The sequence below is a fragment of the Herpailurus yagouaroundi genome, unplaced genomic scaffold, assembly GCF_014898765.1.
Source record: "Herpailurus yagouaroundi ecotype Mexico unplaced genomic scaffold, PumYag 159, whole genome shotgun sequence".
In the NCBI taxonomy this organism is placed as follows: domain Eukaryota; kingdom Metazoa; phylum Chordata; class Mammalia; order Carnivora; family Felidae; genus Herpailurus; species Herpailurus yagouaroundi.
The window spans coordinates 14,415,066-14,440,604 of NW_024412400.1; the positions used below are offsets into that span (position 1 = coordinate 14,415,066).

The 25,539-nt window shown below is 36.7% G+C and overlaps 1 protein-coding gene across 4 annotated transcripts in view; it reads right to left on the minus strand.

Moving 5' to 3' along the window:
- ZCWPW2 (zinc finger CW-type and PWWP domain containing 2) overlaps positions 1 to 25,539 on the minus strand; it is a 151,136-nt gene that overhangs the window by 117,458 nt on the left and 8,139 nt on the right. For all 4 annotated transcript variants that reach the window (XM_040479996.1, XM_040479994.1, XM_040479997.1 and 1 more), the window contains exon 2: positions 24,645 to 24,755. The gene's annotated coding sequence lies outside the window, so the exon portion shown is untranslated. The remainder of the gene's footprint in view (positions 1 to 24,644; positions 24,756 to 25,539) is intronic.

Genomic DNA, 25,539 nt, shown 5'->3' on the forward strand with positions numbered 1-25,539 from the left:
AACCCCAGCCCCACAGCTCCACTGGAGCCTCTGCAGAGATTCTCTGCCTGGGTCATGCATCAGGAAATCTAGGTGGAAATGGCCTTGATCTCATAGCTTGTGCACTCTGCCCTGGCAGAGATGGTGCCACAGGACAGCACCACATGGATGAAGCAAAATCTGCTGCCTGTGCCTTCTGGTGGGGTAACTACTGGGGCCTCCCACCATAAAGATTCACCAGAAATGCACCTGGGGCAATCACGGGGCTTGGTACAAATGCAGGGAGTGGAAATTCTCGAGGCAAGGCAAAACACAGTCCCACAAGTGCCCTCAGCCCCTCCTTTGAAATCATTCAGCCTCCCAGACCTTTATGCTCTGGCTCTGTAATGGGGGTGGCAGAGCAGGATGGTCACTAAATTGCCTTCTTCCATTGTCTTGAACAATAGCTCCTAAATTCAGTTTTGATGGCTCATTTCCTTATCAGATGGTTGTTTGGCCACATTCTTTGTATTCTCTCCCAAACAGTTCCCCCACTCTTTTTAATATGGACAGGCTTAGAATTTTCCAAATCTTTTAAGTTCCTCCTCCTTTTTGATGAACAAGTCTGTCTTTTCTTTCTTCTTGCATTTTACTATAATAAAGTAAAGCTAAACTGCAATTTCAATACTTTGCTTAGATATTTCTTCAGCCAAATATCCAGCCAAATATTTTCTTTGTATCTCTCTTTTCTTTCTGGGTTATCAACAGAATCATTCTTAACAGGCTGTTCATTGTAAGGTAGGCTTTTGCTAGTACAAACCTCAAAATTCTTCCAGCCTCTCTAATCATGTAATCTAATCTAATCTAATCTAATCTAATCTAATCTAATCTTAGTTGCAAACCCACTTTCACATGTTTAGAGCAGCACCCCATCTGGGCTGCTATAACAAAAGTACCATAGATTGGGTGACTTATAGATAACATACATTTATTTCTCATAATTCTGAAGGCTGGGAAGTCCAAGATCAAGGTGCTGGCAGATTCACTGTCTGGTGAAAGCCCTTTTCCTTGTTCATAGATGGCTGCTTTTTTGCATAACCTCATATGGCAAAAAGGACAAGGTATCTCTCAGGGTCTCTGTTAAAAGGGCATTGATTCCATTTATGAGGGCAGAGCCCTCATGACTTACTCACATCTCAAAGGCTCCACCTCCTAACACCATCACATTTTGGGGGGACACAAATATTCAGTCTATAGCAATAATCAAATATATGTTGGTTTCGGAAGTGGAAGTCCTAATGATAAGAAAGGGAGGATAGTGGCAGATCAATCTGCGATTTCTGTTTGGGGCAAATGAACAGTGGAGTTAATAACTGAATAGGTTTAATAACCAAATAGTTTAGGGGCGCCTGGGTGGCGCAGTCGGTTAAGTGTCCGACTTCAGCCAGGTCACGATCTCGCGGTCCGGGAGTTCGAGCCCCGCGTCGGGCTCTGGGCTGATGGCTCAGAGCCTGGAGCCTGTTTCCGATTCTGTGTCTCCCTCTCTCTCTGCCCTTCCCCTGTTCATGCTCCGTCTCTCTCTGTCCCAAAAATAAATAAACGTTGAAAAAAAAAATAACCAAATAGTTTAAAATTCAAATAGTTTTTAAAAAAGAGACCATAAATACGGAGCAAGCTTGAGCTTTGGGGGATAACAATAATACAATCTTTTTGATCTTGAGTTTAAGATGCCTATGGGTCTGCTAGATAGACAATTTAAAGTTATGGGTCTGTTCCTTAGAGAAAAGTTCTAGAGCCACACAACAGAAAGTCAGAGTATCAACTAGTTGCCAGAAATCCTAGGCATCTACTTCAATAACTGACCATCTGGTTTTTATTATGTTCTTTTAAAAGAGACAAGAGGTTTTCTAATCACCTAGTCATAAGGCTTGTTCTTAAACTTAAAGGCTCCTCTAACCACTACTGATTCGCTTACTAGTTCTTTCCCCTCATAGTCCCTAAATGTAGGCCTTTCTCAAAGTTCTGTCTTCAAACTTATCTTTCTATTCTCATCTTTGGGAATTCACTCAAATAGCTTTGACACTCTTTCCTATGCAAATAGCTGCCAAATCTCCACCTCAAGTCTCAACTTCACACCTACATTCCAAGTAATTTTCACACTGTCACCTGGATGCTGCTCAGGCACCCTGTAACTTGGGCCAAATTGAGTTTTCTTTTCCTTCAGAAGTTTCTCTTCCCCATTTTTGCTATTTCACTCACGCAGGGTCATCTTTGAAACTGCCTACCTCCTCACCCCCTCCATTTAAATAGTTGTCATTCTTTGGGGTGCCTGGGTGGCTCAGTCGGTTAAGCGTCCAACTCTTGATTTCAGCTTGGGTCACGATCTCATGGTTCCTGAGATCAAGCGCCGCGTGGGGCTATTTGCCATGCATTGAGCCTACTTAGGATTCTCTCTCTTCTTTTTGCCCCTCCCCTGTGCATGTATGCTCGCTCTCTCTCTCTCTCTCTCAAAATAAATAAACTTTAAAAATGGCTGTCAATGGGGCGCCTGGGTGGCTCAGTCAGTTGAGCGTCCAACTTCAGCTCAGGTCACGATCTCGCGGTCCATGAGTTCGAGCCCCACGTCGGGCTCTGGGCTGATGGCTCAGAGCCTGGAGTCGGGCTCTGGGCTGATGGCTCAGAGCCTGGAGCCTGCTTCCGATTCTGTGTCTCCCTCTCTCTCTGTTCCTCCCCCGTTCATGCTGTGTCTCTCTCTCTGTCTCAAAAATAAATAAACGTTAAAAAAAAAATTTAAAATAAAAAAAAAAATGGCTGTCATTTTATTATAACTTAAAAAAAATTTTCTGTGTGTTCCCACCTTTTCAATGCTACTAACCTACAAACCCACTCAGTTCATTGGCACACTCAGCTAGTCTACTAACCAGCTAGTCTACTTTCTCTCCCCAAATTTGTTCTTTCAACTCATTGATAATAGGTTAATCTTAGAAACTCTTAAAAATTGGTCCTTTTGCGCGCACACACACACACACACAGTGTTCTATTGATAACATTACTGGAAATAAGATCCCCATTTTATATTTGAAATCTCCACAATATAACTTTATATTTTAGTGATTAGGAGTTTGGGTTTATTACCAGTCAGGCCTAGATTAAGATCCAAGAACATCAACTTAATAGTTGTATAACTTTGGGCAAATCATTTAATATCTTCTCATTTAAAAAGTGGGAATAATACTAGTACCTACCTCATGGCATGTTCTTAAAGTTCAATAAAATAATGCATATCTAGTAGGTAGCAAAAAGCAGAGCTCACAGTACATGCTCATTAAATGAGGGCTAGTATTACTTTCTTCTATAAGTCTTTCAAACTACATCCACTCTTACATTATTTGATATTTTCCAAACATACCCAGTGGGTCTGTCTCTATACTTTTGCTCATGTTATCCTCCTTACTCTATCTTAACTTGTAAATTGCTGACTTTCAAGATCCACTTCAAATACCAGCTCTTTCAAGAAGTCTTTCTGATATCCCCAACCAGCTGCAATTTCTCCCTGTTTGCTTTCATGTTCTTTTAACTTCTGATATTTACAGCATTCTAGTTCATATTACAGTGTTATTGCATATTTCCCATCATTAGACTGTGAGCTCTCTGAGGACAGACACATTATTTTTATATCTCCAGCAGTGCAGTTGATGATGGAAACATTGTTTTCTGATCCCCAAATGCCTAAATAATAATTTACTTGCAGGCATTTTTCATATCATTTCCCTAATTTTGCTCAATTTCTTCTATATTTCTGTGGGGCATCTAGCTAACAGAGGGAAAAGAGATCAGTGAGTAATATTTTATTTGTAACAATACATTATAATGCATTACTAGTTAAATTACATTTCTTAAAAGAGACCACTAAAATCTGTAAAACCCCACTAAACAGTTTTAAACAACTTTATGAAGTATAATTACTATTATGGATATTTGTGGCATTAAAGTAAAATTTATAAGCTAAAGAAAATTAGAAAACTGCACATGGATTTGACATACATTCTCCAAAGATTTCTGTATTCCATGAATGTTACTTTAGAATGTTGTAGAGTTGGAAAAAATTACAAAATAAGATCATCTGTTCCTGAACTGAAATATTACACAGTCCATTGTTCAACACAACAAAGGTCTTTAAGATGGACTATAGCCAATATGAATCCTTGGGAAGCATCCATTTTTATTACGATGTATATGTATCTTGTGACTGATGAATCCCAGATGGTAAAATTACAACATATCCAAGGAGTTCCGAACAATATGAGAATTTAATGAGACAGTGTGAAAAAATACATACAGAATAGGAATGAAGATAAATGACTGCTTGTAATAGAAATTGTTTTTATTGTTTGTATGTGAATGAGAAAAATAATGATTGTTCTTCCAAACAACAACAACAAAAAAGAGTTGTCATTATCTTTTGTTCTCCGACACTGCTGTTACAGGAAGTGTTTCCATTTTTAACCACAGGCTATTCCAGATGATGCAACTCTTTTGGGTTTGAGAAAAGTAATAGTATCTGTATCAAGGTCTTTAGGCTTCAGGCACTTTAGCATCATAACTTCAATTTTCATCATTTCTATTTTCTAGATAATATGTCACTGTAACCACTGATCATAAGACTGTAATAATGAACCTATTTCCAAAGAGAATTTGAATAATTTTAATATTATGGATTATAATCTCATCATATTCAAGAGACAAAGAAAAAGATCAGGACTTGGTGTAAAAAATGTAGTTTCTAATCTTGGTTTTGTAACTTTCTAGCTCTGCAATTTCCAGAGGGCCTCAGCGTTCTTATCTGTAATGTAAGGAAAATAAAGCTAGATGATCTCTAAAAAGTTCTGCATTAATGTTTCTTGATTTCTGCATTCTGGCTGCTCTTCCTCAAAAATCCTCTACTCCCCCTGCTGGATTATCAGCTCCTGTGCTTTGTCCTTTTTAGCCATGTATCAGAGTCCAAATTTCATTAGCCACCGGTTCATCGCATCTGCGCTATTAAGTCTCATCAGTTCTGAAAACTTGCTAAACCTTATTTGCTTTGTCTGTGCTGGTTTTCACTGTTTATTCTGTCTTCAGTTCATACATAATCTCCCTTTACCTGGCAAGCATATTAGACTAAAAGGTACATGTCTTGCCAATCATTAACATCTAGCACTTTTCATCACCTTTGATCCCCATCCAGAGTCTTCAGTCTGATACCTTCTATCGTCTCTCATGAAAGATGCTTTTATCACTACCTTCAAGACAATTAAATGAAGCAGATATGAATTCCCTTGGGCAAATGTTGATAGAGTTTTTCACTGTCCTTTCCACCTAACCAGCTTAATATGATATCAGCTCTGAAGTCAGAAAGTCTAAGAGGAGTTCAGAATCTACCAATTACTGGTGATAGAACTTTGGGAAAATCATTTAACCTCTCACAATTTTATCTCCAAAATTATTATTTCATAAAGAGGTTGTAAAGACGAATTAAAAAAATAAATGTATGTAATAGAGAACAAATAGAGTAACAAATAAAACGCTTTTGTATTAGGAACGGTCAAGTTTGGAAGTTCCCCCAACATTCCCAGAGTTGGAATATTGTTTTGTATTTTTTCCCAAGGAAGATTCCATGAAGAAAAAGAAAAACCAAAATACAGAAGAGGGAGATGAGGTCTATATTAAAAAAAAAAAGAAGAAGAAAAAAGAAATAGGGGCTCTATTAGAATGAATGCTAGGTGGCCTATCAATTCAGCAACATAAATCTACAATTTTAAAATGGTAAAGAGGGGCACCTGCATGGCTCAGTTGGTTAAGTGTCTGACTTCAGCTCAGGTCATGATCTCATGGTTCATGAGTTCGAGCCCTGCGTCAGACTCTGTGCTGACAGCTCAGAGCCTGGAGCCTGCTTCAGATTCTGTGTCTCCCTCTATCTCTGCCCCTCTCCCACTCGTACTCTTTCTTTCACAAATACATACATTAAAAAAAATTTTTTTTAATAAAATAAAAAAATAAAATGGCAAAGAATCACTGGAAATTGTCATACACTACTGACAAAAGTATAAATTGGTAGAAACTTTGGGAGGTAGATTTTGCAATATGTACCAAGGGCCTTTAAAATGTACCCATATAGCTGGGCGCCATATAGTGGCTCAGTCGGTTGAACATAGGACTTCGGCTTAGGTCATGATCTTGCCATTTGTGAGTCTGAGCCCCATATCAGGCTCTGTGCCAACAGATCAGAACCTGGAGTCTGCTTTGGATTCTGTGTTTCCCCCTCTCTCTGCCCCTCCCCTGTTTGCGCTCTGTCTCTCCATCCCTCTCAAAGATAAACATTAAAAATTTTTTTTAATGTTTTTTAATGTTTATTCATTTTTGAGAGAAAGAGCATGAGCAGGGGAGGGGCAGAGAGAGAGAGGGAGACACAGAATCTGAAGCAGGCTCCAGGCTCCAAGCTGTCAGCACAGAGCCGGACGCGGGGCTCCAACTCACGAACTGTGAGATCATGACCTGAGCCGAAGTAGGGCGCTTAACCGACTGAGCCACCCAGGCACCCCAACATTAAAAATTTTTTTAAATGTACCCATATAGTAAAAGTATTTCATCAAAGCTAAGTTGCTGACTTTGATAACTACATCATGGTCATGTAATAATAAAAATAATTTGTTTTTGGAAATGCACACTGAACTATCAAGTGATAGAGAGGGATCATGTTTGCAACTTACTCTTTGAAATGCTGTATGCTGTATTCTTTGCTGTGTATGGTCAACCCCTCTGGCACCAGCAAGCTGCACCAAGAATGCAAGCTGCCATCCCTACTGCCATCTGTGAGCTGGGGAATGGGAGACAGTAGGTGGGTCTGATGATTAGCTTTACGTATCAACTTGTCTGGGTCAGGGTACCCAGCTGTTTGGTCAAATGTTATTCTGGATGTTTCTATGAAGATGTTTTTTGGATGAGATTAACATCAAACTGATGGTCGAATTAAGCTGATTACTCTCCATAATGCAGGTGGGCTTCATCTAATCAGTTGAAGGCCCTAGTAAAACAAAAACGAACTTCCCCTAAGCAAGAAGGAATTTTTCCAGCAGACTCTGGACTTGAAATGCAACTCTTCTCTAAGTCTCCAGCTTTCTGGCCTACCCCATCAGATTTTGGACTCACAAGAATCCACATCACATGAGCCAGCTCCTTAAAATAATGATTTCTCTCTATATAAATATATCCTGTTGGTTCTACTTCTCTAGAGAACCCTGATAATACAGTGGGTAATTAAAAATGTCACATAGTTCACTTATTGAAATTTAGTAGCTTCTGTCTTTATTAAGCACTCTTCTAGGTATTGTTCACTTTTTATTAGATTGCAAAATTAGATTCCAGATTTCCAAAGATGCTAATTCTAACAGTTATTTGTCGGTTTAAACATTGCTTTAGTGGAGGGACATATTTTTTAGAGTTCCTTATTTTACCATTTTTAGGAATATCACTACAACTTACTCTTAAATAATCCAATATGTATTTTCAAGCATATATTTGATATATCTACCAAATATATATATATATATGAAATATTTGATATGGAAAAGCTGAATATAAAATAAACCAAAATTCTTTTTTCTTCATAAAACTTTTCTGTAAGTCTGAAATTATATCAAAATACAGCAATTTTTAGAATGTAGTAGCTACCTCGGACACTGGTTCAAGAAGGAAGACTGAATATATGCCAAGCCTTTTCATCCGATCCCAAGTGGCAAAAAATTTCAGAAGAGTATACTGTGCCATATTTCTTAAAATATAATAATAAAGAAAAGCAGTATTTATCTTCAGTCTTCAGACACTATGAGGAATCCTTTCATGAAAAAAAAAAAAAAAAAAAAAGTAGAGAAGGAACCCACAGCCCAAAACATGCACAGAAGAAAATGCCTATAAAGGTGGAAGTTGGTCCAGGGATGTGCTAAGCCTACAACTGTCAGATGATGACTACAGGAGGGATCTGGACAACCAAGAGTGACTGGTTGGAGTACTTAAGTGGAGCATTACAGCATCATCTTTCTTTGGGCCAGGCAGCAAGCAACAGAGATGTCTGTTGTCACGTAGAGCAGAAATAGCTGGTGCTGGGGGGAAAGAGGTAAAATGGGAACTTAAGGAGGCTAGCAACCTCAATAAGAATGGAGAACTGTTACTACCCAGAAGCAGCTACTGAACCACTCCATCCAGAGGTTTTGTCCCTTCACTCCTCTTTCCATATACGGAGAAAAGCTAAAGTAAACAGAGACTTCATAAACAACCTTAAATACATAGTTAAGCACCCAATCACAATAATCAAAAAGAGCCAATAATGAAAGAGCAGAAACAAGCCCAACAAAAGGAAGAACTCATTACCCATAAAATATAAGCTTAATAATGTAAAAAGGATAGTATTTTAAAATACCTAGTAACTTCACAAAGATATAAAAGGATATGCATTTTTAATAAAAATAACAGAGGGGTGCCTGGTTGGCTCAGTCAGTTGAGCATCTGACTTTTGATTTCAGCTCAGGTCATGATCTCATGGTTCGTGGGTTTGAGTCCCACATCAGGCTCCACACTGACAGTGTGGAGCCTCCTTGGTATTCTCTCTCCCTGCCACTCCCCTGTGCACACATGTGTGTGCACTCTCCCTCCCTCTCTCTCTCAAAAGGAATAAACTTAAGAAGAAATAACAGAATATCATAGAAATTTAAAATTTGACCACTGAAATTTAAAAAAATCAACCAATATGCTGACTGTCAAGACGGTTAAAAAAAATCAGTGAGCTACAAGACTGAACTAAGGGTTTTTCACAGAATGCAACCCAAACTTAAAAAAAATGATGTATAAGGAAACAAGCAAGAAAAAAACACAAATAATAAAGAACCAATAGAATTGATCAATATAAACTTCCACAAAAAAAAAATACCATAGACTAAGGTGGCTTAAATAACAGTCTTAAACAACAGAGAACAAATTTATTTCTCACAGTTTTGCAGACTGGAAGTCTTTGGTTTGTAGATGGCTTCCTCTTACTATGTCCTTTCTCTTGGGTAGCCTTTCCTCAGTGTATGTGCAAAGAGAGAGAGAGAGGATGGGCTTTGTGGTGTCTTTTCTTACATGGATATTAATTCTATTAGATCAGGTCCCCATCTTTAGGAACTCACCTAATCCTTATGACTTCCTTAGAGGCCCCATCTTTAAATACAGCTACAATGGGAATTAGGGCTTGAACATAATGAATTTGGGGGACAAACTTTAGCTGATATCAATAAAACAAAAGCTGGTTCCTTAAAAAGAGAAATTCAGGGGCACCTGGGTAGCTCCGTTGGTTAAGCATCCAACTTCAGTTCAGGTCATGATCTCGTGGTTCATGGGTTTGAGCCCTGCGTTGGGCTCCGTGCTGACAACTCAGAGCCTGGAGCCTACTTCGGATTCTGTGTTTCCCTCTCTCTCTGCCCCTCCCCTGCTCATGCTCTTTCTTTCTCAAAAATGAATAAACATTGAAAAAAAAAGAACAAAAAGAAAATTCAGAAATAAACTATATTATAAATATAAATAGAGCATTAGAAAAATTTAAAAGCTCCTAGAAGATACCTTGCATATTTTTAACTCAAAAGGAAATTTAAAAAGACAGATAAGGAGAACATAAGAAAAGAAAAAAAACTATGGCAATTTCATTTAGGAAAGATCTTAAAAATCTGAGCTAAAGCAGATCAGATTTGTAAAGTAAAGTGTATCTATTAGAATATTAAGGGAAAAAAGTGATCTTGGCCAAATAGGCAATGAAAAGTAAAAGTTAATTAGTTATAAGACTGGTCCTCTGCAAGATGGCCTGCCAAAAATGTGGCATCTGACAAAGCTCCACAGAAACAGGCTATGGCCAGAGCCTGATGTAATCAATACTGGTCGACCATAATGTTTCGACCCCGCTGCCACCTCCAAGCATTTCTCATGTCAGAGAAGGAGCTGATGTTAACCCAATTAATCATGTATACTGATATGGCCTACTAGCATGGCAAATCTTGCTAACTTGAAGCATCTTGTGTCTATAACCAAAGGTCTTAGATTTCAGCTGGGCTGGGACTTCTCATCAACCCTGAATGCCATGCTGTCAGGACAGTGCTGAAATCAAAGTTGTACCACATCATATTACTACTGTATTCTGGTCCTTGATCATGCCAAGGGAGGAGCTGGTGTTTCTCCAATTACTCACTGAAAGTTTCATAGTTCATTGGTCAAGGTCTGTCCAATGGAATTTGTCACATGGCCCAAATAGACTGCTGCTATGCTCTATTTCAGAGTGGAATAAGGCAATGGTGACTCACCACTGAGGTACTGACACCTATACCTTGAAGCTTTCCCTTGCAAATACTGCCCCAGCAGGTTTGATATGTATGCTGTTTGGCCACTTGCAATAGTTTGCAATGACACGTCACATTAGAGATTACAGAAGGAAAACCATATAATAATCGTGTATTTACATGTGAGAAATTCAACATTCATTCGTAATTTTTACAACTAAAGTTAAATCTCAACCTAGCACCATTTATAAAAATTAATTCCAGAATGACTAAACACTAATGTAAAAAAGTGTAAAATAACATATATAATGTAGAAGTACCAATGTGTTTGCACGTATGACATAAAAGTCATAAAAGACTAATAAACTTGAACACACTGAGATTAAATCTTCTGTGGAACTAAAATTCAAAAAAATAAAATAAAACCATAAAAAAGTTGAAAGGCAAAAAAGAGACAAGGAAGAAATATTTTCAAAACATAGACATACGGACTGATTCAGAATGCATATTGTAAGGAGGGAATATACTTAGTAGAAGAACTTTAGGAAAGCAGGAAAGCCTCAAGGTTACTTTTCTGTGTATACTCTTTTTTGAATTTTGTAAAATACTAAATTTATTAACTATCCTAGTACAAGCCTGTACTGAACAACTTAAAAAGTACAAAACAGATTTGTGATTTCTAATATATTAATTCAAAGTATATGACTACATATAGTACATTCTATGAGCAAAGAGAGGTAAAAGGGAAAAAAGAAGACTGGTTGTGTCTAGTAATAAATATAGTAATAATCTATATTATGGTATATCCTATACACCGGTACCAGCCAAAATGCACAAAATAAAATTCAGATATGACTCAGGAGAGATGATAACGGGTAAGACCTCATAATATATCTCAAAGGCTATGGGAGAATCCATCCAACTCACTATGTAGTTTGTGTCTAGGATGGGACGTACTGTGTAGGCTTGTGCAAAAGAAAGAAGAACAGAACTTTACTTTTAGATTAATAATTATAAAATTATAGGATACCCATAAAAGTGGCTCACTGCTACTGTTATTTATACTATCCAATTTTTAAAATCCAATGTTAAGGAATGACATTGAATCACATTTTTACAAGGTAGGCAAAATGTTCTTCCCTCATTATGAAAAGTGTGAATTGGTGGGTCCCCCACCCCCCACCTGAACTTTTAGAAAAGCAGCAATGAGAGCACTTTGGCTTGGGCTCAACTAAGAAAAGCTTTTAATGGTGATTTCAGAATTAAAGAGCTCCACATTCAGGATTCATTAATCACATAACATCTCATTGTATACAAAGCCTGACTAAAATAAGACACCCAAAAAACCAATCCATTCAGCATTAATACACACGTATTTTCTTCTAGAAATTTTCCTTAATATTAAACAAGAAATGCTACTACATTACCACAAGTCAAATGCCTACCTACATACGTAAATACAAAGGTCAACTGAACCCACAGCTAAAACTGAATTGTGCAGGTTTTTAGTGAAATCATTTGTCACATAATAAAAACAAAAGTCAACTGTTTACATATATGGTAAGCCTTCTAAGAAATGAAGCCCAAGAAGTGTCAGCCTTTGTTCTGTGCCATCTTGAAGATCCACATTTTATTTTTCAGAGAGTGTAACAGAGTGATAGAGTATATTAGCTACTATATGCAGTGTTTTGGTACTATTCATAAGTTTTCCCAAAGAGGTGATTTGGTTATGCATTAGAAGTCTCATATAAATGAAACACCTTATCAAATATTAACACAGAGGGAAGTGACACAAGATACAACATAGACAGTCAAGTTACCTCTTTGTATATTTAGGAATTATTTTCTCCTTCAAGGTATTTACACTAGGAAGCATAGTGTGTCCTGATTAATATTTCAGTAGTAAAGATTTGAGTGATCAGAACCTTGGCAAAACCTTAATTCAAAATTGTTAACAAATACTTCCAGTGACAAGACTACGTGATTGAGTATTTATTATTATGAGGGAAAACAAGTACAGCCAGTCATCTTTGAAAAAAGCCTCAACCACCGCTTCTCAATATAGAAGGCTACAATTACATGTGGTCTATCATACAATGAATCCTATCTCAGTCCTCTGAAATTCCCTTACTTTCTTTCATTAGAAGGGGATATAAAGACTTTATAGTGGCATTCAGGATTCCTATGAAATAGTATCTTAAATATTATGAAAATATTTTTTTTCTATAGTACTGGCTTCAGAGTTTGTGGAAATGGAGAAAAGAAGAACCAACTCAAATCATTCTAGAAATTGCCTTTAAGCATAATAATAAGTATCAAAGAGCTGGAAAGCCACTATTAAGGGCTGATTTGTATCTCCCCTTCCCCTCCACCCCCAACAAATTTATATGTGGAAGACCTAAATCTCAGTGCTGCAGAATATAACTGTATTTGGAGACAGGGTATTTAAAGAGCTTAAGTAAATTAAAATTAGGGTGGGCCCTAATCCAATCTGACTGGTGCTCTTATCAGAAGAGGAAATTTGGACAGACACCTGCAGAGGAAAAACAATGTGAAAACACAGAGAGAAGGTGACCATCTACAAGCCAAGAAGAAAAGCCTGGAACAGATCCTTACCTCAAGGACTTCAGAAGGAACCACCCTGCTGACACCTAGATTTCAAACTTCCGGCCTCCAGAACAAGGAGAAAATGAATTTCTGCCATTTAAGCCACTCAGTCTGTAATACTTTGTTATGGCAGCCCCAGCAAATTAAATTTGGATTTTTTGTTCCCCATCTACCTAAACCACTCCTCAGTGGAAATGGCAGAGGCTCTGGCACCCTGATCCTCCAGCTTCTCAGAAACCCTTCTTGTTGCCCCAGCAAGGCTTCCATAAGTGGGTGGTAAGGACTTCCCCAAGGTGCCTTTTTTAGAGTTAAACTCACAACATAGTTTATGTCTTTTCCAACAAAGATTAAAAAGGAAAAGGGAAGTGTGCTGTTAGAACCAGAAGCCATCTCTGAATCAGAGCCGTCATCTGACAGGTAAGTGCAACAGGGAGACTGAGGTGGCCAAATTACTTGAGGGGTATGGTGGGTATCAGGACTGTGAGGCTGAAATTCTTCCTGCAGTTTATGGATCTGGTTGCTTCTTTATCCTGTTTCCAAGATACTTTCCACGTTCTTTGGCTTCGATATAGAGTTTAGACTGAGTCCTGCCCTTGTACCTACCACATGATTCCGTTTTTTTGTGTTTTTTTATCCTGCTGGCAACTTTTTCTATCTTTTCATAAGTAGTACTCGGCTATTTGCAAAAGTCTTCTGAAGTGTCATGTAGCTGCGAACTGCAGCTCTGGAAGTCCTTTCGTTATTTACTGTAACTAAACTGAGAACTGCAGAACCTAGCTCTGCCAATCTAGCAGCCCTCTGTACTTCAGCACATCTTTGGCTTGTAAAAGTAAACATTTTGTCTTCTAGAAATAGTTTTCTAAAGGCAGCTATTCCATACTCAGTAACATTCCTGAGGTGCGGAGTATACACCAGGCCATCTTCCTACCCCACATCCAGTCCCTCACTTAACTGCCTTACCTAGAAAGACCGTCTCCCGCAGTTCTCCAATAGATTTTTTGGTTTTGTTTTTAACAAAGAAGCGTCAAGCAGCAAAGCTTCAACAACCTAAGTAGGAGCAGTATGCAAGGTGATGGATGAGGTAAATGGGCATTACAAGGTGCTGAAGACTGCTTAACATCTAAATGCATTATATATACTTGAAGGGACATATAAGGTAGAGACAGAAGAGGTTAAAAATGTAGCTTCATCTTCCCCTCTTCAGTTCATATCTCTAAGAAAGAATTTTTATTTACTCCCAGGGACTTAGTTGGCTGATAGGTAAAAATGCAGACATGGAGGGGCTGAGAATGCTCTTTATAGAAGAAAAAATATGAAGATATTGTAAGACATGATTTGGGAGAGTATAGGAGGCAGGAGGGAATTAAGTAAGAAAGTGAAAGGTCATTTTTTAAATGAGTTTTAAGGAAAAGAGGCAAGTAATTCCTGCATAGTTAGTTAACTTTGAAGAGGATAGATGGGTAAAGACAAATTTTACTTTACTTAGTATCAAACGAAGGACTTCCTCCTCTACCACTGCTTCAAGAAACTTCATAAAGACTTGATTTTCAATGCTTTTAAAAATAGACTTTGTATTTTTTTAATGTGACACTGAGCTGGCCTTATTAGGATGGGAACAAGAAAGTCTTAGATTTGAGGTATATTTGAAGGACTACCAGATGGGATTTTGGACGGATGGTAAAATTGTCCAACTCCACGTCAGATTAAAAATCATTACCCTAAAACAAAGCCACAAATTAACTTTTACCATAACCATTCAGGGGGTTAGGCACCAAACTTACACTAGTTAGGAATTACTTTAAGGCATAAAGAAAGTGAATTCTAGCTGGGAATTCAGGGCTCAAGATTAGATTATCTACAGATTAAAAACCAGATTTAGGCAGCATTTCATCATTTCACTAAAAAGACATTTTCTTAGAGTTACAGGCTAAAAATTTATTTTAATCCAGCCTTCAAAGATATCTAATTGTTAGAGATGGTGTCTTTCTTGGTCCATAAGAAGAGGCCAGTGGTAGAAATAGACTGATTCAGGGTTCATCTCTCTTTTTATTGGCTGTGATTGAAACCACTGGAGACTGGAACACTATGCTACAGTCATCCAGCTGACTTTGGGACCACTAGTAGAGGGTATTTACTACTATAAACTGGAAACATTAAGAAGGGACACCGCCAGGAATGGGAGAAAGGGCATTTGATTTACAGTTGGAATAAACCAAGTGCTCTAATAGTACTAGACTCCAGAGATTGAAAATATTGAAGATTAAGTAAGGATCTATAAAGTCTTGAATTTGGAGTTGGTAGTGAACTTTTCAAAGTCACAAAGAACTACTTCTGTGGCAGTATTCAATCTATCTCTTCCTTCCACTCACCAAAAAAGCAACTCTACACTTCAGGGTGAAGATTTGCTGGCATTCTTAAGTCAGGTTAACATTCACATAATAAAGTAAAGGGAAAATAATCTACCTATATATTCAGACTTTGAGATTCTTTTTAAAACTACCTATTTATTTATTTTGAGAGAGAGAGAGAGAGAGAGAGAGAGAGAGAGAGAGAGAGAGTTTGTGTGTGTGTGTGCATGCACAAGCAGGGGTAGAGGCAGAGGGAGAAAAGAGAGACTCTCAAGCAAGCTCTGTGCTATCAGCATAGAGCCCAATGTGGGGCTCCATCCCACAAACCATCAGATAATGACCTGAGGCAAAATCAAGAGTCAGATGCTCAACTGACTGAGCCACCCAGGCACACCCAGACTTTGAGACTGTTTAAATGGGTCCTCCAGGAGGTATGAAAGAATTAAAATAAAGAACTAGAAATGACAGGATCAGATTAGTGTAGGAGACATTTATATATCATATAGGTAAGGATTACTAAACAGATTTACACTTTACTACTAATAAGGAACAAATCTTAAAAGAAGGCAGTGATGAGTGTCAGGAAGAAGCTTGGGCTAGAGGTGATTCAGTCTCCTAAAACATGACCCCTAACTAACCAATCCCTGAGCTTCCTTTTGACCTTCCTTTAGTGAACTTAGTGATCTTTTTCCCCCCTCTCCTGTACCTGAGCAACTGAATGTTCTTAAATGTCATATGGAATGAATTCAGTTATTATTTTCATTCAGGACCAATCATAAGTATACGTGCACACATATACACATGTGCATGCAGGTCTATACAAAACTGATAGCTTGTTCCATAATCTAATAATCTCCCTTCCAGGTATATATCAAAAAGAAATAAAATTATCTCAAAGAAATATCTGCACTCCCATGATCACTGTGGCATTGTTCACATTATTCATACCCTCCCCACACTGGAATTTCATTCAGCCTTAAAAAAGAAGGAAATCTGTCATTTGTGACAACATGGATGAACCTGGAGGGCATCATGCTAAATGAAATAATTCAGGCACAGAAAAAAAAATACTGTATGATTATCACTTAATTTGAAAAAAAGTCAAAATCATAGAAGCAGAGAAAATGGTGGTTACCAGGGATGATGGGGAGGAGATGGCAATATTTGTGAAAGGGTACAAAGTTTCTGTTATATGAGTCAAGGTCTAGAGACCTAATTGATGGTACGCTGGTCATAGTTAATAATACTAGGTTGTATAGGTTGTATATTTGAAATTCACTAAAAGAAATCTTAAGTGTTCTTACCATACAAACACAAAAGCAACTATGTGAGGTGATGGGTATCATAATTAGCTTGATTGTAGTAATCATTTCAACAATCATTTCAACACTATAACAATATAGTGTTAAAATACTATATCATACATCTTTTTTTTTTTTTCAACGTTTATTTATTTTTCGGACAGAGAGAGACAGAGCATGAACGGGCGAGGGGCAGAGAGAGAGGGAGACACAGAATCGGAAACAGGCTCCAGGCTCTGAGCCATCAGCCCAGAGCCCGACGCGGAGCTCGAACTCACGGACCGCGAGATCGTGACCTGGCTGAAGTGGGACGCTTAACCGACTGCGCCACCCAGGCGCCCCGTATCATACATTTTAAATATATACAATTTTATAAAAATAAATTAATTCAAGACCAATTAAATTATTTCGTTAGGATTTGGTTTTCCTTAGTCTCTCTAGTCTGCCTCCTTCTGCATTAGGTTTACTCTTAGGTTCCACATGAAAGACAGTGGCAGCAAAATTCAAGTCCAGTATAAAAGAGCAAATGTCTCCTCCAGAAATCCAGCAAAAATCTTACGGCACCACACTGGCTCTAAGTGAACATATGTCTATCCCAGTATCAATGACCGTAGCTGGTGAATATCACAATTTTTAGGCATAGGTCACATACCCATCTCTGGAGCATGGGGTAAAGAAAACTCCATCAAATATACATCAACGGGGGCACCTGGAGAGCTCATTTGGTTAAGCGTCCAACTCTCGGTTTCAGCTTAGGTCATGATCTTGCGGTTTTTGTGTGTTCAAGCTCTGTACTGGGCTCCACGCTGACAGTGCGGAGCCTGCTTAGGATTCTTTCTCTCTCCCTCTCTCTCTGCACCTCCCTTGTTTGTGCTCTCTCTCTCTCTAAATAAATAAGCTAAAAAAAAAAAAAAATACATCAATGGAGGAGGAGGGTTTTCCAGAGGCACACTGAGGTGTAAGACAAAAAATGTAGCTGTGCATGCAATATTTGAAAATATATATACCAGAGGCAAAAATTGGAAAAAGATGTAAAGATTATAGATGTAAAGATGTAAGATTATAAATTGTTTTCTGCTCATTTTCCAAAGTTTTTATATTAGAAAATTTTAAATTGTATTGTTTTATATAACTATACATCAATCCTCATTATTTGCCAATTCCATATTTGTAATTTTTCCCACTCATTATAAATTATTTATAACCTCAAATATCAATATTTGCTGCACCTTCACAGGAAATTCTCTGCCTTCTTGTTTCAGAAGAGACATGGTCTAGTTAGTGCTACATTTTCCCAATTACTGTACTTATGTTGGTGAGTTTATTGTTTAAAATGTCCCCCACACATACAGCTAGCATTCTTAAGTTCAAGAAGGCTGTGATGTACCTTAAGGAGAAAATCTGTGCTAGATAAGCTTTATTTAGGCAAGAGTTATAGTGCTGTTGGCCATGAGCTCAATGTTAATGAATCAACAGTATAGATTAAATAAGGTGTCTTTAAACAGAAACACACATAAAACAAGCTTCTGTAGTGATGATTAATGAAAATGTGGTGACCAGAGGCTTGCAGGAATTTAATTCTGCATTTCCTCTAGGAGCAATGATTCAGAATTTGCTAATTCAGTGTTCACAATGATGTAATAATAAAACATAATGACCATGAATGAGAATAGACTGAAGTATATATGTGTTTTAAATAAATATAATAAAATTACATTTTCAATATTATGAGTTTTATAAATGAATACAGGAAATAAATTCAAAGGACTAATATAAATGTAAAAAGACAAAATTAACAATATATAAAAGTTATTTCTCAAAGATATTTTAGTAACATAACATAATCTATCCTTGAAATAAACATCCTAAAAAAATTTGATATTGATCTACATACATCAAAGTGGTGACTAGCTACAGAAAATTTTGAATAATATTAATTCACCAGATTTAATATTTTTCTTTGCATGTTGTTCATAATTATAGCTTATATATCAGATCTTCAATTAAAATCAATTATTGAAAATTCTGAAGAAATATTTTAATATGAAAACAAGTTTCCAAATAAACCATCAAAGTACAAATTTTCAATAAATTTCAACCTGCACTGTCTCTGCTAATTAAGTAGCCTTAAACACTTGTGTATCCAAAGTACTTGATTTAATTTATTTTGCTAAATTGTAACTTCTTGTTGCAAAAGTTAAATTGAAAAATGTTTCATGGATTTGTAAATTTTATAATTGCAAAGGTGAACAAGCAATGTACCAATAATGGCTACTTTTAGAGTTACCTTGGAACATGAAGATCATTAGGGGTTAAATAATCTTACCAGGAATGTAATTATGATGCACATAAGAAATAATAAGCAATGGTCCTAGTTCAAGAACATTGCTTTCTATCCACAAAAACATATAGTCTTTTAGGGGAAAAATGGTATGTACTCTTCTGTAAATATATCAAAATGAACAGTACTTCAAATTTGGCATTAATTTGTTCCCTGATTCACTCATTCATTCATTTTTTTCAACAGGTATTTTAACCTCTCACATGCCACACAATAGTTCCAACTGCTGGGAAACAGCAGTGAATAAAAATAGACTTAGTAAGCAGGAGTTAACATTCCAGTAAGAAGGGAAGTAGATAGTATATGCAAACAAAAAAATAAGATAATTTCAGATGTTGATAGATGCTAAAGGGAAAAAAGGTTGGTATGATAGATGTATATGCTGAGGGAGATGAGGAGATGGTCAAGGAAGGTTTTACATGAAAAATGACATTTGAGCTGAAACTTGAAAACTGAAGACACTGCCCATAAAGAGCCATGACAAGAAAATTTGGGCCTATGTGAAGGACAAATATGACGCCAGTATGACTATAAGTGCAGGAAGATTTCCGGTACAAATCTATCAATTAGAAAAAAGTCAGAAAACCCAATAGAAAAATAGCCAAAACACATAAACAGGTTCTTCACAAGAGTCAATCCATGTAACCAATAAATATGGCAAGGCCTCAAACTTGACAATCATAAAGGAAATACAAAGCAAAAGTACAATGAGAGGGGCACCTGGGTGGCTCAGTCAGTTAAACGTCTGACTCTTGGTTTCAGCTTGAGTCATGATCTCACGGTCCATAGGTTCAAGTCCTGTATCGGGCTCTGCCCTGAGTGTGCAGAGCCTGCTCAGGATTCTCTCTCTTTCTCTCTCTGTCCCTCCCCCAATTGAGTGCATGCACACACTCTCTCTCTCTCTCAAAATAAATAAAATAAAACTTAAAAAAAAAAAAGTACGAGATACCACTATAAACTTATCAGCAAAGTCACTGTTAAAAGGACCGACGATGCCAAATGTTAGCAAGGATATAAACAAACTTGAACTCTCATACACAGCTGGTTGCATTGCCAACTGGTATGTCCAAAAAAACTGGCAACTTGCTTTTTTACTATCTAGTAAATTTGAACATATGCACTTCTAGGTATTTATATGACACAAATATCTATAGCTAACACACACACACATACACACACACACATATATATATTTATCAATAGATATGTTCAAGAGTATTTGTAGCCAAAAACAATAAACAACTAAAATATCTATGGGGGCGCCAGGGTGGCTCAGTTGGTTAAGTGTCCCACTTCAGTTCAGGTCACGATCTCAGTCTGTGGATTCGAGCCTGGCATCAGGCTCTGCTGACAGCTCAGAGCCTAGAGACTGCTTTGGATTCTCCTTCTCTCTCTTCCCCCCGTCCCCCCGCCCCCCTGCTCGCACTCTGTCTCTCTCAAAAATAAACATTAAAAAATTTTAAAATATCTTATAAAGTGTAGAAGAGAAAAATGAAATACAGTAAATTCACATTGTAGAATAGCGTATAGCAATAAAAATGAACAAACTCCTGCTACACAAACCTGAGTGAATACCAAAAGAAGCCAGATAAAAAGATACATGTTACATGATTCCATTTAAATAAAGTTTTAAAACAAGCAGAACTAATGTGCAGTGTTAAAAGTTAAGACAGTAGTCAGCTTTGGATCAAAGGGATCTAGTGACTAAGAGTAGCCATTTGGTACCTTCTTGGGGGCAAGCAATGTTCTTCAAGGGTCCTAACAACTGTGATAGATAATGAATGAGAGGAAGAGATTTCATCATTACCCAGAATATGGTTACTCAGGTGTACTTACTTTGTGAGCTATAGTTTTCACACTTTTTTGTATATATGGAACAATTCAACAAAGTATGTATTTTAAAAATACATATTACAGTATAAATGATTTGAGGATAGAAATAATGTTTTAGCCTTGTGTAGAAATATGGCTCTAAGAAAAGTAGACTGATTGCATATGTTTTAGAGGTGAACCAGGTAGAACTCACAGATATATTTTGTGTAGGGAATAAGGGAAAGGTAGTGATCAAGACTGACTACTAAGTTTTCAGCCTAAGTAACGGAATCAAAGTTGGTGACCCTCATGTTTCCAGAAAGACAGAACACATGACTGTGTTAGATGTTGCTTAGGATTTCAGTAAGAAGAACAGAGATATATACATTGGATTTAAACATGGAAGTCATCGATGATCTATACACAACATTAGGTTAGTGGCAGAGATGAAACCCTCATTGGAGCATGCTAAACTGTAATTATGAAGTGAGAAAGTGGAGAAAATAATTTTAGCCAACTTTAAGTAGGTTTCTGTTTTATTTTTAATATGTATTTATTTATTTTGAGAGAGAAACAGAAAGAAGCACAACACAGTCTCTGGCTGTCAGCACAGAGCCCGACATAGGTCTCAATCTCACGAACCATGAGATCATAACCTGACTCAAAACCAAGAGTCAGACTCTTAATGGACTGAGTCACCCAGGTGCCCCTGTTCTTGTATTTTGGTCTTTTTTTTTTTTTCCTTCTGTGACTCAGGAGAACAGAAATGCAAAGAAAGAAAAGAGCAAGCTGGGAAGCGTTGTGAGATTAGAGCAAGTTATGACATATATATTATACAAATGGTTGAGAAAAGAGAGTCTGGTATAAAAATATAAGCTTGACTTATTTAATAATTTTGGTAGACTAGGCCTCATCTACAATGATTCACCTTTCCCCACCACCCCAAAACCAGAAGCCACTTTTTAAGAAAGCTCTTGATACATTACTTGTACAACAAAGAGTTGATTTTTCTATTAAGTTTTGCTACATGTAGGGGAGGAAGTTCCCATTTGTTTCTCTTCATTTCTTTAGCTTTAACAGCTTTACTGAGATATTACTCACATACCAAAAAATTCACCCATTTAAAATGTACAATCATTTCTTCTTATGTCCTGGGTTCCTTAATGATGCTCAAGTGTTATCTGGTACTAATAACATTCAGCATAAACTAAAAAATGTTTTGGAAACAAAACAGATACTTTCCTTCTAAACCTTTATTTCAATGATCAATTTTAATGTAAAACATATTTATTGTACAAAACAAGAATTCAGAAAAAAAAAACAGAAGAAAAACCATTTCCAATTGATATACAGAGAAGAATGCATGGTAACATTCTGAGAAGTAAAATTTTTTGTTCTTAACTTTAGGAATCTTACTGTCATTCTATATCTGTGTGTTCTTCTGGATACGTGAGAAAACCCCTACATGTTTAAACTATTTATCTGTCCAACTACTTGAGGCCAAGAACATTCTTACCAAATATAGGCTTGATCCCTGATTTCTTGCACAGGAGCTGCTGATTCTTAGAGGAAATTATGTACTCATGTCTATTGGTATCACTCTAAATGAAAAGATTCCAGCTCAGAGGAGCTGTTAGCACACCTTCAAGGCTACCCTTTTTACGTATTCTTTCTCTTTCCTCCTGTATCCTCACTGTGATTATTCTAAACCTTTATAAATCTCACACCATCTTCCTCATTCTCGAAAAATAAACTAGCCTCCTACTTTACAAGGAAATCTCCATTACTTCTCAATACCTAAAATCTTATCTAAAACTCCTTACTTATTTGCTACAGTTTTAGATCCTGATTCTATTGTTGTTTGTTTTTGGTTCTGATACTTCTTGAGGGTTTACTAAAGCCAGACTTAATGTTTAGGGAAAGACAAAAATCCCTCTCCTCAAGTAATGTTAAGTATCAAGTATTATAAGACAAACACAGGATGCTATGGAAGCAGATGTGGCACACTAACACTTTCAGCTACAGGGTGTCAGGCCACTTAAGAGAGGTGATACCTAAACCAATCCGAAAAATGGTAAGTAGGGGTCAATGCTCTTTCCATGTGCCCCTAGCAGTCTTACTTCCTTTATATACCACTTAACACACCGTATTATAATTTATTTGATAAAGTCCTCTACAAGCAAGTGAAAATCCACTTAGGGCAAGGTTCCTATCTATCTTGTTAACCACTGTATCCTGGCATCTAAAAAAGTTCCTGTCAAAGAAAAGCACTGAATATTTGTATCATAAAATATTGGAAATGACAGTAACTTCAGAGTTAGAGTGCCCCGCCAGTGTTGATACTCAAAATATTTAAAAACCAGGATGGCTGTACACTGCTTTTAAGTGAGTTAAATTTCTAGTTAGATAAGAAAATTAAAATATACAGAAACCAATGCAAAATGAGTATACTTATTTCATCTTTCCTTAATGATTTTTCTCAAGTGCTCAATTTAACAAATAATTATTTAGTTTGCCTCTAAACTCTAAAATGCATTTATCCTTAATTTTCTCTGTGATGTAAATTTAACATTCACTGTTCACTCATTTACCTAATTAATAAAGTTGTGCCTATATGTCAACCTTAGATTACACTTAATGACTCAACAGAAACTTATTAAGAGCCTATTATCTGTGCAAATTTGTAATTTAGCTTTACTGTTCATGAACTAGTTTATGCAGATACTTCTGGATAGATTCTAGCTTAATAAATGCTCCTAGATGGGGCGCCTGAGTGGCTCAGTTGGTTAAGTGACCAAATCTTGATTTTGGCTCAGGTCATGATCTCATGGTTCATGAGACCAAGCCCCAAGTCAGGCTCTGTGCTGACAGTGTGGAGCCTGCTTGGGATGCTATCCCTCTGCCCCTCCCCAACTCATGTGTGTGTGGTGTGTGTGTGCATGTGTGTTCTGTCTCAAAATAAATACACTTAAAAAAAAATGCTCCAAGATGCTCAATAGATATTTTCTTTACTTTTTCTTTCATTTTAATAGTGAAGATAACTGATGAATTTCATCTGAAATCAGAAATCAAAGTTGAATGGAAAGAAACAGCTTATTGGTATAATCAAAAATTGGTATCTTTTGCAGCAACTATAGTCTTCAGCTTTAAAATTTTTAAGGGGATAGTTCACAAATAGTAGAAATCTGATAAACTGTTCTAAATGCTAATTTCAAATGTTAGTAATCAATCTGTATACTTTAGGTCTATATTGGTTACAAATACCACAGTTTATTCAGTATATGGAGACTTAAAAATAAAACAACAGACCCAACAAGGATAATTAAAATTAAGTTCTTCAGACAATCTGTCAAATACAATAGTGTTATAAATGGATTAGAATTATATCAGTAGATTGAACAAAGAAAGCATGAATTTCAGATTGGGAGTTATTTCTCCCTACATGTGCCCATTCTCAACTGACTTTTATCTAATCTATTTGCCATGGAAGTCATATAGTTGATTTGCTTAAAGGTAAAATTTTGTTCCACTAATGTTGTGGAATAACGATCTTCAATTAAGTTCACCATTTCCTTTAAATCACAAGACACAAGAATAGTTATCTCAAGATAGTCTAATTAGAGAATTTCAACTTGTCATTCGAAATGATTTATACACTGTCATTGATGTTTCTCATTTTAGAAATAAGTGTCATAATTCTAATAAAGAGTGATGACTTTCTTATCTTGGGTGCTAGTAACTACATAATTATTGTTTCAAGAATCACTACACAAATATTGAGAAAATGAATCACCAAAGAGTTTTAAAATGAGAACATGAAAATGGAAGTAATTTTAAATTACATAATGTAAAACTGAGAGCATGCTTCTTCAACATATCACACCAAAATCTGCAAAGTAAACATGACACACTAGGAATAGGAATAAGTTGGAATTCTTACCCTGAAAGGGAACAAACTAAAGGTTTTTCTCAGTTTGTCCAATTCTCAATTTCTTTAGAGTGGGTGGGTCTTTTCTTCTTTTGGCCTCGGAGAAAACTTTGGGCCACCTTTCTGCACGATGAAATGGAGAAGACAAGGAGGCACATTAGTTTCATAAAAGACTTGCAAAATTCCCATATTCATCCTCCACCTTACATTTAGGGCCCTCATAGCCTCGCCATTATCTTTCTGGGAAGATTAATTCCCATTTCCACTGTGGACTCTTCTCCAATATATTCTGTGCTGAAGCTTCTTGGTGTTCATTCCTTTGGTAACATGTTCATACCTCATTTCTTTCAGAATATTTGTTGAAATCTTTTATCCATTGATGACTCCCCAACCCTTTTTCCTGTTATGTGTATATTCTTATTTTTTTATTGTAATCTTAATGGAAGGAAAAGACATAAATAAATCAGCCTGTAATCCTGAACAGAACTTGGCAATTTGCTTTCTTACCAATACATTATGAACATTTCCCATGTCATTTACTGCCTACATTATTTAAGCATAGGCATGATTTTAGTTTTGAAGCCAAAGTTACATTTTTTACTCCTCAGTTATGTATTTACACAGTTCTAATGAAATTCAAAGTAAATATCACAGTATTTTTCCAATATTGGAATCACTAGATGATTTTTTTGTGTTTTGTTAGTGATTTAGAGACCTTCACTATCTATTTTTTCTTTTGTTGCCTGTGCTTTTTGTGGTCATATAAAAAACTCATTGCCAAATCCAATGCCATGAAGGTTTCTCCTGTTTTTCTCTAAGACTGTATAGTGTTAGCTCTTACATTTAAGTTTTCGATCCATTTTTACTTAATTTTTGTATATGGTGTGAGGTAAGGGTCCAACTTCAT